The sequence below is a fragment of the Hyperoodon ampullatus genome (genome assembly GCF_949752795.1).
Source record: "Hyperoodon ampullatus genome assembly, chromosome: 3".
In the NCBI taxonomy this organism is placed as follows: Eukaryota; Metazoa; Chordata; class Mammalia; order Artiodactyla; family Ziphiidae; genus Hyperoodon; species Hyperoodon ampullatus.
The window spans coordinates 31,059,288-31,072,259 of record NC_136916.1 but is presented as its reverse complement, the minus strand read 5'-3'; the positions used below and the strand labels follow the sequence as shown (position 1 = coordinate 31,072,259).

Below are 12,972 nucleotides of genomic sequence, written 5' to 3'. Positions count from 1 at the left end.
ATGACCTAAAATTTTACCATTCCTACATGAAAGAAACTTTATGGACGTTTCTAAACTCTACAGTAATCTAAATATGATGAAACAAACTTTTCTAGATTATTAGGGGGGAAAAAAACACTTTAAGGAATGATGTCAGCAAAAATATCAAACTAAGGAGACGCAAAATTCTACCTCTCAATAAAAGCAATGGAAAAACTGTCATAATCAACTTTTTTAGGAATTCTGAAAATTATCAAAGGTTTACAGCAACACAGGAAGTGTTTATTCAAAGAAAAATGGCTAAATCTCAGTAAGAACAGTGAGCTCTGTGTGGTTTTTTTACTACAGCCCCATCCCCCATTCCCCAGCAGTAGCCTTGAAAATAACAGCCCACAGTCATAGTATCAGAGGAAGCAGAATGGGCCTCTTTCACAAAGAAATGTCATTATTTCTTTTAACCCGTCTGGTGGCTCCCTGGAAGACCAGATCAAAAGGCTTATTTTTATTTTATCTGACTAGGAATTCTCCCAGTGCTAAAGTTACTACCCAGGGATATTTGTTGAAAACATTTCCAGGCAAATGTTTTATTCACTATTGCCTGGGGTAATACATAACAGTCTGGGCAAACAATACCCTAATCAGAAAGCTGAGGATGAAAGGCTGGGGAATGAGAGGCCCAGAAGAGCTCTGAAAAGTTCTGAAGTATTCTTGGGAACCTAAAAGTCCATGCACGTGTAGAGCTGTGCCCATGCTCCAGAAAGGCCCGAGAACGCACTAAACTCTCACCTCTGGCTGACCTTGAGCTCTACACAAGCCACCTGGCTGATTACGAACAGGCCCCAACATGCACACACAGCCTTCTGGCAAAGACGGGGACATTTTCGTGTTGCAGGCATTTAAGGAAACGTCTAATCATTAGCAGACCACCAAGCTCTCAGAACAGAGACTGCAGTGGCCACAAACAACAAAGAATACAGACTTCACAAAATTAGCTCAGAAAAGTTACCAACAAAGAAAAACTCCAAGGAACAGAAACAACAAAGCCTGGAGTGAGGGGAGAACATGGTTTCCAGAGTTATGACATAATAATATGCAATATGTCCACTTTTCAATGAACAAAATAAGGCATACAAAGAAACAGGAAAATATGGCCCAACACAGGAAGAAATAGCAATCAAAAGACACTGTCTCTGAGAAAGCATAGACACTTGGACTTACTGGACAAAGACATCATTTTTTTTTTTAAGATTTTTTTCTTTTTTGATGTGGACCATTTTTAAAGTCTTTATTGAATTTGTTACAATATTGCTTCTTTTTCATGTTTTTTGGGTTTTTTGGCCTCAAGGTATGTGGGATCTTAGTTCCCTGACCAGGGATCGGACCTGCACCCCATGCATTGGAAGGCAAAGTCTTAACCACAGGACCGCCAAGGAGGTCCCTGGACAAAGACTTTAAATAAGCTTTTAAGTGTTAAAGAACTAAAGGAAACCATGACTAAAGAACTACAGGAGAGCAGCAGAATAATGTTTCACCAAATAGAGAATACAATAAAGAGACAGAAATTATAGAAGAAAAAATAATAGAAACTCTGGAGCTGAAAAGCATACTAACTAAAATTAACATTTCTCTATAGGGGCTCAACAACGAATTTTAGCAGGAAGAGGAAAGAATCAGTGAACCTGAAGATAGATCAATTAAGATTGTCCAGGCTTGGGGGGAAAAAAAAAAAGAAGAAAAATGAACAGAGCCTCAGAGACCTGTGGGTGCCACCACAGTGCTCCACATACACATTTTGGGGATCTCAGAAGCACAGGAGAGAAGGGGCACAGAGAATATTTGAAGAAACAATGGCCTAAAGCATTTCATATCTAATGAAAAACATTGATCTACATGTCCAAGAAGCTCAGGTAGGATAAACTCAAGCACTCACCTAGAGACGTCATAATCAAAGTGGCAAAAGCCAAAGAGAGAATCATGAACACAGCAAAAGAGGAGCAACTCATCACATGGAATCAACCATCAATAAGATGAAAGGCCCATATCTCATCAGAAACCATGGAGACCAGCAAGGCAATGGATGACATTCAAATTGCTGAAATTTAAAAGGACAAAAAGCTGTCAATGAAAAATTCTATCCACCAAAACTGTAGTTCAAAAAATGAGGGAGACATTGAGACATCCCCAGATCAACAAAAACTCGAAGTTCATAGCTGCCCTACAAGAAATGCCAAAGGGAGTCCTTCAGGCAGAAGTGACAGGACACTAAGTAGTAACTTGAGTCTATGTGAAGAAGTAGTGGCCATCACTAGGGGTAATTACACAGGTAAATAGAAAACACAATATAAATGCATTTTTGTTTGTCACTCTTTTTTTTCTATCTTATGTAAACCACATCTACATGAAGCAATGATTACAGGTCTATGTTGATGAGCACACAATGTATAAAGATACAATTTGTGACAACAGCAGAAAGAGAGAGAAGAATGGAGCAAGGTTTCTGTACACAATTAAGCTGGTATTAATAATAACTGTTTTGTTATAACTTAAAATGCTAACTGTAATCTCCAGGGCAACCACTAAGTAAACAACTCAAAATATATAGTAAAAGAAATGATAAGGGAATGAAAATGGTACACTATCAAATAGTTATTTAACCACAAGAGAAGACAGTAACTGAGGAATAAAAAAGACTTAAAACATAGAAAACAAATAGCAGATGGCAGAAGTGAATTTTTTCTTATCAGTAATTACATATTATGTAAATGGATTAACTGCTCCCCCAAAAAGCAAGGATTTGGCATAACCAACTAGAAAACATGATCAAACTACACCTACATGGAGCCCTGCAAGAGACCTACTTTAGATTTAGATTTAGGTTGAAAGTAAAAGGGCAGAAAAAGATATTCCATATAAATAGGAACCAAAGGAGAGCTAGAGTGTACATACTAACATTAGACCAAATAGACTTTAAGACAAAAATGCTATGATAGACAAAGAAGAACATTATACAATAACATGAAGGTCAATCCATCAAGAAGATATAAGAATTATAAATATACATAACAACAGAGACCTCAAAATACATGAAGCAAAAACTGACAGAATCCAAGGAAGAAAAAGACAATTCAACAATAATAGATGGAGACTTCAATATCTCAATTTCAATAATGGATAGGAAAACTAGACAGAATATCAGCAAGGAAAGAGAATATCTAAACAAGATTATAAACCAACTCGACCTCATAGATACAACAGGAGAATACACCTTCAAGTTCATATGGAACATTCATCAGGATAGCACATATGTTGGGCCACAAAACAAGTCTCTACACATTTTTAAATTGTATATTATTTTTTTGATGTTGACCATTTTTTCAAAGTCTTTACTGAATTTGTTACAATATTGCTTCTGTTTTACTTTTTGTTTTTTTGGCTGTAAGCCATGTGGGATCTTAGCTCTCCAACCAGCGGTCAAACCCACACCCCCTACATCAGAAAGCAAAGTCTTAACCACTGGACTACCCATGGAAGTCCCCAAGTCTCTACACCTTTTTAAAGATTCAAATCATGTGAGATATGTTCTCTGACCATAATAAAAAAAAGAGGGAAATTTAGAAAACTTCCAAATATGTGCAAATTAAACAACACACTCCAACCTAAGGCAGATAAAGGCATTAGACAGGTCAATATACCTTGTGAATCTAGAGGTAAAACCCCTCAACAAAATATTAGCAAATCTAATCCAAGAGCATATGAAAAGGGTTATTCACCATAACCAAGTGGTATTTACTACAGAAACGTGAGGTTGCCTTAACATATGAAAATCAATCAATATAATACACCATATTAATAGAATGAAACACAAAACCTACATGATGAACATATGTACAAAAAGCATTTGACAGATTTCAACATTCTTTCAAGATAAAAACACTCAATAAACTAAAAATAGAAAGGAACTTCCTCAAGCTGATACAGGGCATCTATGAAAAACCAACAGCTAACATCATTCTTAATGGGGAAAGACTGAAAGCTTCCCCCTAAGATCAGGAAAAAGACAAGGATGTCCACTGTCACCACTTATACTAAACATTGTATTGGAGGTTCTAGCCAGGGCAAGGAAGTTCTAAATAAAAAACTTATATAAAATACATCCAGTGGGGCTTCCCTGGTAGCACAGTGGTTGAGAGTCCGCCTGCCAATGCAGGGGACACGGGTTTGTGCCCCGGTCCGGGAAGATCCCACATGCCGTGGAGCAGCTGGGCCCGTGAGCCATGGCCACTGAGCCTGTCCGTCCGGAGCCTGTGCTCCACAACGGGAGAGGCCACAACAGTGAGAGGCCTGCGTATCGCAAAAAAAAAAATAATAATCCAGTGTAGAAAAGAAGTAAAATTACCACTGGAGTCAAATGATATGATCTTATATATAGAAAACCCTAAAGAATCCACTCACACACACACACAAACCAAACATATTACTGCTTATAATAAACAAGTTCAGCAAGGTTAGAGGAAAAAGTTCAAAAAAACAAAAATCAGTTGTTCACTAACAAAGAACACTAACAATGAACAATATGAAAATGAAATTAAGAAAACAATTGCATTTACAATAGTAGCAAAAAGAATAAATTTAACCGAAGATGTATAAGACTTGTACACTGAAAACCATAAGACATTGTTGAAAGAAATTAAAGATGACAAATAAATGGAAAGACAGCCATGTACACAAACAAATTCAATGCAATCCATATCAAAATCCTAATTAAATACTTAGCAAAAATTGACAAACTAATCCTACAATTCATATGGAAATTCTAGGGACCCAGACTAGCCAAACTATCTCAAAAAGGAACTACAAAGTTGGAGGACTCACACTTTCTGATTTCAAAACTTACTATAATGCTACAGTAATCAAGACACTACAGTACTGGCATAAAGGTAACTAAACAGATCAGTGGAATAGAACTGAGAGTCCAGAAATAAACTTATACAACTTATGGATGATACTGATTTTCATCAAGGGTGCTAGGACCATTCAATGGGGAAAGAACAATATTTTCCAAAAACTGTGCTAGGACAACTAGATATCTGCAAGAAAGGAATGAAGATGGACCCTGTCTTATGCCATAAACAAAAATTAACTCTAAATGTTTCAAAGGCCTACATTTAAGAGCTACAACTACCACAACTAAGACCCAACAGAGCCAATAAATAAATAAATAAATAAATAAATTTTTTTTTTTTAAAAAAAGAGCTACAACTACAAAACTCCTAGAAGAAAACATAAGTATAAATCTGCATGACTATGGATTAAGCAACAGTTTCTTGGATAGGACACCAAACGCACATATGACCTAAGAAAAATCAGATAAACTGGACCTCATCAAAAGTTAAAACTTTTGTGCATCAAAGGATACCATTTTTGTTAAGGAAGTATAGTTCGTTTACAATATCATGTAAGTTTCAGGTATACAGCACAGCAATTCAGTTTTATTTATATATTCATATATATATATATATATATATATATATATATATACATTCTTTTCCCTTATAGGTTATTACATAATATTGTTTCCTGAGCTATACAGTAGGTCCTTGTTGTTTACCTATTTTATCCATAGTAGTGTGTGTATGTTAATCCCAGTCTCCTAATGTATCCCACCCCCCACCCGCCAAAGGGTACTATTTAGAAAATAAAAACACAACCCACAGAATTAGAGAAGATATTTACAATATTTACAAATCATATTGCATCTGATAAGGGTCTAGTATCCAAAATATATAAAGGACTCGTACAGGTCAACAATAAGAAGAGAAATAACCCAATTAGAAAATGGGCAAGGAATCTGAATAGAGGGGCTTCCCTGGTGGCGCAGTGGTTGAGAGTCCACCTGCCGATGCAGGGGACACGGGTTTGTGCCCCGGTCCGGGAAGATCCCACATGCCGCGGAGCCGCTGGGCCCGTGAGCCATGGCCACTGGGCCTGCGCGTCCGGAGCCTGTGCTCTGTAACGGGAGAGGCCACAGCAGTGAGAGGCCCACGTACCGCAAAAAAAAAAAAAAAAAAAAAAAAAGAATCTGAATAGAAATTCCTCCAAAGAAGATATTCAAGTGGCCAATAAGCACATGAAAAGAGGCTCAACATCATTAATCATTGGAGAAATGCAAATCAAAGCCACAAGATACCAATTCACGCAAACAAACAAAGGAAAACAAGTGTTGGAGAGGCCATGGAGAAACTGGAACCCTTATACCTTCCTGGTGGGAATGTAAAATGGGGCAGCTGCTTTAAAAAGCAGTCTGGCAGTTTCTAAAAATGTTAAACATAGAATTAAACTCAGCAATTCTACTCCTTGGTATGTTAGATAGATAGATTAGAGAACTGAAAAGGTATGTTTTATGTTCACACAAAATCTAGTACACTAATGTTCATAGCAGCATTATTCATAATAGCAAAAAAGTGGAAACAACCCAAATGTCCATCAACTGGTAAATGGTTAAACAAATGTGATAGATCCACATAACAGAATACCATTTGTCATTAAAAGGATGGAAGTACTGTTTCACACTGTAACATGGATAAACCTTGAAAACATGATGCTAAGTAACAGAAGCCAAACACAGAAGGCACATATTGTATGATTCCAGTTAACTGAAATGTCCAGAATAGGCAAACCCATAAGGACAGAAAGTAGGTTATTGGTTGGTAGTGTCTGAGGGGACGGGGAAATTGGAGGTGACTGCTAATAGGTTTGGGATTTCTTTTGGGGGTTATGGAAATGTTCTGGAATTAGTGTGATGGTTGCACAACACTGAAATATACTGAAAACCACTGAATTGTACACTTTAAAAATGGTGAATTTTAGGTTATGTGAATAATACGTCTATAATAAAAAAATAAAAATAATAAAAATCATTTTAATCAGCAATGCCAAAGGAAAAAAACCTAAATATCTTTTGAGAATCTCGGGAAAATGAAATGACAAAATCATTGTCAGGAATAGGCAATCAAGGAATATGTGGCAACATAACGTAGAAAAAGAGTATTACAGAGGTGTGTCAGGCAAGTCTTTAACCTTTTAAAATGTGTTTTTTCTAGATTGTATGATCTATCTGGTACATTTTAAAGCATTTGTGGTGACTTATTTTCTCATTCTAAATAAATATCCACTTTCATGTCTAAATTTGTATTTGCAATTTTGTATTCTTTCTGTTAAAAGAACTGTAAAAGTTGGGTCCCACGAAACCTGGAGAGGAAGTGAGAAAATAATAACTCTTCTTGGCCCCAAATAGGAGTTCAAACTGACCTAAACAACTGGAAAAGCAATTTGGGAATTTTAGTGGCATTAAGGTGCCCATTCCCCGACCCGGGAATTCTTCTTGGGTGTGGGCTGTGCCGACACGTTTGCATGTGAGCACAGGGACATGAGGGGACATTCCAGTCCCTGCCGCCACGGGGTAAAGGCGGGTCATCAGAAACATGCTGCATGGTCATCACAGCACAGCACAGACAACTGGGATCTATTCTCCAAGGGAATCACAAACAGGCAGTAAATGAACCTACACCACCGGAAGGATGTGGGAAACCACACAAGATGCTCCAAGCACGTTTCAGAATGACACACAGTTAATACCACTTGTGTGATTTTTTAAAAAACACACGTGCAAGCTCTGTATGTTTATTCTGCAGATACAGAAATGAAGTAAAAAGGAAGGTTTTCTTTGGTTATGAAAGGCACAAGATAGGCTGGGGGAAGATACAAGAGAGACTATAACTGTATCTATGATGTTTTAGTTCTTTAAAAACACTGTGAAGAACTGATGCAAATATTTCAAAGCTTAGGCATCTAATTCCGCATTGTGCAAATACACATATTCTTTGGCTCACTCTCTGACCTTTTCTGTCTGAAGCTTGGTTGAGAACACTGATCTGAGCGGAAGAAATACTTGAATCTTAACATGTTTGTCAACCAAGAGCAGGAAAAACAGGCATGAGCAATTCAGGAAATGCTAAGTAAAATAATGATACGTTAACAGTTTTCATCTATGAAACTGGAAGCACTGGTGGCTCCCCTCCCCCACCCCATGGTGGTACCCCAGGCTGGCAGAGACCTTGAAAACACACATCTCCCTTGGTTGGAGCAGTTCGAATCTGGCAGTTTATCATAATGTATGTTTCTCCTGATGTTGTGCAAAGATTACGCTACAAGGATGTACACTGCCAAGTCACCTTGTAGATAAAACGAGAAAACAGGGGAACAACCAAAATGCCCAACACTTGTTGGGTAAATTGGAATTTGTAAAATAAACCATGAATATACAGCGGATGTGTATGCAGACAGTGAAAATGACATGTAGGTGAATATTTAAGTACTTAGAAAACACATTCACGCGTGTCAGGCAGGCTTCCTGCAGACGCAGGGAGATGGGCTGCCTTTGTCAGGGACCCCGAAGCAGCCTCCTTATGCCCTGAGTGTCAGAGATTTTTCCAACTTCTCCCAAGTCTCCCAGCTGCAGCCCGGAACCTTCCAGGCCTCTTCTGCATGATCAGCAGAACTGACCAGTCAGTCAACGGCCAAGCATACGCACACAGCTAGTGTCTGGCAGTTTTTTTTTAATTGGGGTACAGTTATTTTACAATGTTGTGTTACTTCCTACTGTACAGCGAAGTGAATCAGCTATACGTATGCATATATCCCCTCTTTTTTGGGTTTCCTTCCCACTTAGGTCACCACAGAGCACTGAGTAGAGTTCCCTGTGCTATACAGCAGGTTCTCGTTGGTTATCTATTTTATACGTAGTATCAATAGTGTATATGTGTCAATCCCAATCTCCCAATTCCTCCCACCCCCCCTATTTCCCCCCTTGGTGTCCATATGTTTTTCTCTGCGTCTGTGTCTCTATTTCTGCCTTGCAGACAGGTTCATCTGTACCAGTTTTCTAGATTCCACGTATATACGTTAATATACGATATTTGTTTTTCTGTTTCTGACTTCACACTGTATGACAGTCTCTAGGTCCATCCAGTTTCATTCAATTCCCCAGTAATTCCAAGAGGTAAGGCGCCCTGATTTCTGCATCATGGGACAGGAGCAGAGTAGAGGTCAAACATGCACAAGACAAGAAGCAATGGGGCACCATCCCCACCCCATCACCCCTGTCCCACTGGTTCTGGTCCCCATCACCTCCAACCTCAGGGGCACTAAGATACTTCAGCATACGTGTTATAACATGCCCCTTATTCCAGCACAACTAGGATGCCAACAATTGCAGGACGTCCCAGGAGAAGCAGCAGGCTGCTGACAAACACTGACATGCCGTCCACAGGGAAAACCCACCCAGGATCTGGAAGTGGTGAAATGTGAAAATACGCACACATCCTAAACTCAAAATACCTCATGCATATGCTAAATCATCGACAGTGATTATTTGAGAGTTATGAAACTAGGGCCAGGATTTTTTCAGCCCATCTGTGTTTTCTAAAGTTTCTACAGTGAATTGTATTACTGCTAAGATTAGAAAAATGGCAAATAGGCTTTTAAAGGAAAAAAATAAAATAAATGAGCTAGCCAGATTTACCCTGAAACTAACGAAGTTCAAGCTTCGGGGCTCCCTACATACCCAGGCTCCGTCCAAGCCTTGTGGGAGAGGCCCCGGCTTGTTTGTATTTGCAGTTTTAGTCCCCCACAATGCACATGCTTCAGGCCCCATAAAGCCATGATCTGTCTTGGAACCAACAAATATGGAGTACGTAACACATCCGTGCTGACTGCTTTAAAGAGAGAGAGAAAGGGAAACATTTCAGCTCAGGTGAGGACAAAAGCAAGCCCAGGTAGTCACACCTGTATTCTCCCTCTGCCTTTCATAACCATCATCTCTGCAGCCACAGAGGGAACTGTGTCCCCCTTCCAAATTCACACGCTGAAGCCCTCACCCCCCCAACATGATGGTATTTGGAGGTGGGGCCTTGGGAGGTGAGATGGTTAGATGAGGTTGTGAGGTTGGGGCCCCCATGACAGGGTTAGTGCCCTTATGAGAAAAGGAAGAGAGCTCTCTCTACACCACATGAGCACCAAACAAGGAGGCAGCTGCCCACAAGCCACGAAGTGAGCCCTCCCAGGAACTGACTCCAATGGTACCTAGGACGTCCAGCCTCCAGAACTGTGAGAAATAAACATCTGTTGTTTAAACCACCCAGCCTCTGGTGTTCTGTTGTAGCAGCCTCAGCTGTCTCAGACACCTGCCCTCCCCGTGATGCCTGGACCTGGTTATGCACCCACCTAGAGGTCACCTCTCAGCTCTGTAAGCCACTCCACAATGCTGAAGTTTTATACACAAATGATGAGCTGTCAACATTTTATAAATGCTATTCACCCAGGATTCTCTTTTCTCTGGGACCTGCCAGGTTCTTTTAAAAGTCACCCTCGGGCTTCCCTGGTGGCGCAGTAGTTGAGAGTATGCCTGCCAATGCAGGGGATGCGGGTTCGTGCCCCGGTCCGGGAGGATCCCACATGCTGCGGAGCCGCTGGGCCTGTGAGCCATGGCCGCTGAGCCTGCGCATCCGGAGTCTGTGCTCCACAACAGGAGAGGCCATGACAGTGAGAGGCCCGCGTACCACAAAAAACAAATAAATAAAATTAAATTAAATTAAAAAGTCACCCTCTTTTCATCTGCACTGAGATTTTCTTTTTAAATCCCTCTTTAAACACTTCCTTTTGTGTGCTGTCTTAACCTTAAGTACTGAACCTTAAAGAAAAGCTGTTTTCCACCCATTGCTTTTTTTAGATTCACTCTCCCTGACCTTTGAAAATGGCAAAAGAAAGAATCTGGGGTCACATGCTTTAAACGCCCAAGCAGTAAAGGGACCAAGTGATAAATCTACTTAGAATACCCAGCCCCAAGAACCCTAAAGCCATATGCCACAGAACCCTCAGCCAAACGAACCAGTATGCTGAACATCAAAATGTAACAACACTAAAAGTTAAAGTGCTCTCTTTGAAAAGGAGTAGGAAACCCCTAAAATTCCACAGAACCTAGTTTGCAAAACCATGGATCTGCATTCCCATCAAGCAAGAAGCAAACAGAATGCAGGATCTTTCCCTTTACAAAAACCAGGCCTCCTCTACCTTGTCCATGGAGGAGGGGGACATATACCAGGTGTGATGCACATATGCTGCAATACTACTGGGGAGATGGGTGACACAGCTCAAGGTCTGGGGGTGGGGTGAACAGGAGGTTCTCACTGTAGCAAGACTTTTACAATATTCGCTCAGAAATGGTGAGTATTTGCTCCAGCTTAGAGGTATTCCCTCTGGACCCTGCCTGTCTGTCCACATCCCCCAAGAGCATCCCAACCCGAATGCAAACCCTCAGCTTAACTGACAACACCCATCAGCAGGGGCATCTCCAAGTCCATGTCCTGGTCTCTGAGGTCTGGAGGCACAGAGATTTGGGGCACATTCATGTAATCAATAGATACTAATGAAGTGCCTGATTGGTGGCCAGCACTGTTCCAGACCATCAGTGGACAAAACAAACAACAATCTCCCCTTGTGGGGCTGACAATCTGTACGGGAAACATCCTAAGAAAGCACCTAAGGAGGTGATGAGTGCTCCAGGGGAAAAGCAGAGGCCAAATAAGGGGACCAGGGGTGATGGAGGAGGCCTAGGTTTCTGTTCTCATTTTTTCTATTGAGCTAAAAGAACACATAATGTAAAATTTACCATCTTAACCATTTTTAAGTGTATAGTTCAGTAGTTAAGCGTATTGACATTGTTGTGCTATGAATCTCTAGAACTTTCTCATCTTGTAAAACTGAAACCCTGGACCCACTGAACAATCCCCCACTGCCTCACCCCAGCCCTGGCAACCGACACTCCACCTTCCATCTCTACGAATCTGACTGCTCTGGGTGCTTCGCGTAAGTGGAATCATACAGCATTTGTCCTTCTGTGACTGGCTTATTTCATGTAGCAAAATGTCCCCAATCTGTGTTGCAGAATATGTCAGAATGTCCTTCCTTTTGAAAGCTGCATACTATTCCACTCTACGGACAGATCACAGTTTCTTCATCCATTCGTTCTATCCGTCCATGGACACTTAGGTGGCTTCCACTAAGCACTGTAAACAGTGTTGCCATGAACGTGGGTGTGTGGGTGTCTCTTCGAGATCCTGTTTTCAGGGAAGGCCTAATTTTAAACAGAGCAGTCAAGGTGGTTCTCATTGAGAAGGTGGCATCCGAGGAAAGACTTGAAGGTGATGAGAGAGAGGCGGCCATGCACTGTCTGGGGGCAGGGGGAGTGGACAGGTCAGGACCAAGGCTCTCAGCTGGGGGCATCCTGGTGCAGTGGGAGGACCAGTAAGAGGGCTGAGAGGCTACACGGGTAGGGGTGGGGGATGGGGGAGAGAGATGGAGACAGAGAGAGAGACAGAGAGAGGGAAGAGGAGACTCGAGGCCAGAGCGGGCTGACCACGCGGAGGGAAAGGGGGACAGACTGATGGCCACGTTAAAAGAGGCTGCAGGCGGGGTGGAGAGGTGCCGCAGTCATCAGACGAAGACGACCACGGCTCAGACCTGCAGGGGCAGCGGAAGAGAGAGGCAGACAGTCACCTTCAGGTGGACTTTACGTTCCCATTGACAGGGGGATGTGGCGTCAGGGTCAGGGCCCAGGTACGTGGCCTGGGAAGAGTGGAGCCGCCCGCAGCTGGGGCAGGAAGCCTTCCCAGGGAGCGGGGCGGGTGGACACCCAGCCCGGGCTGCCCACCGATGTCCCCGTCACTGACCCGCCCCCCCCTCCTGCCCCCTCCCCAGGCCCTTCCCCTTTCTCTCCTTGCACGGCCTCTGTGGCTGCGCGCCACCTTCAGTGGAGGTGACAGTCCCCACTGTTAAACTATTTCCGGTCACTCTCTCATCAGTAGCTCTGCATCCGCACCCACATTTTCAGAGCAGCTCCCACTGACGTCCGTGAGCGCAAAATCACCTACTTTCTAA

The 12,972-nt window shown here is 41.7% G+C and overlaps 1 protein-coding gene across 1 annotated transcript in view; it reads right to left on the bottom strand.

The window, feature by feature from the left end:
• ENTREP2 (endosomal transmembrane epsin interactor 2) overlaps positions 1-12,972 on the bottom strand; it is a gene marked incomplete at both ends in the record, with an annotated part of 388,800 nt that overhangs the window by 283,372 nt on the left and 92,456 nt on the right. The window lies entirely within an intron of this gene.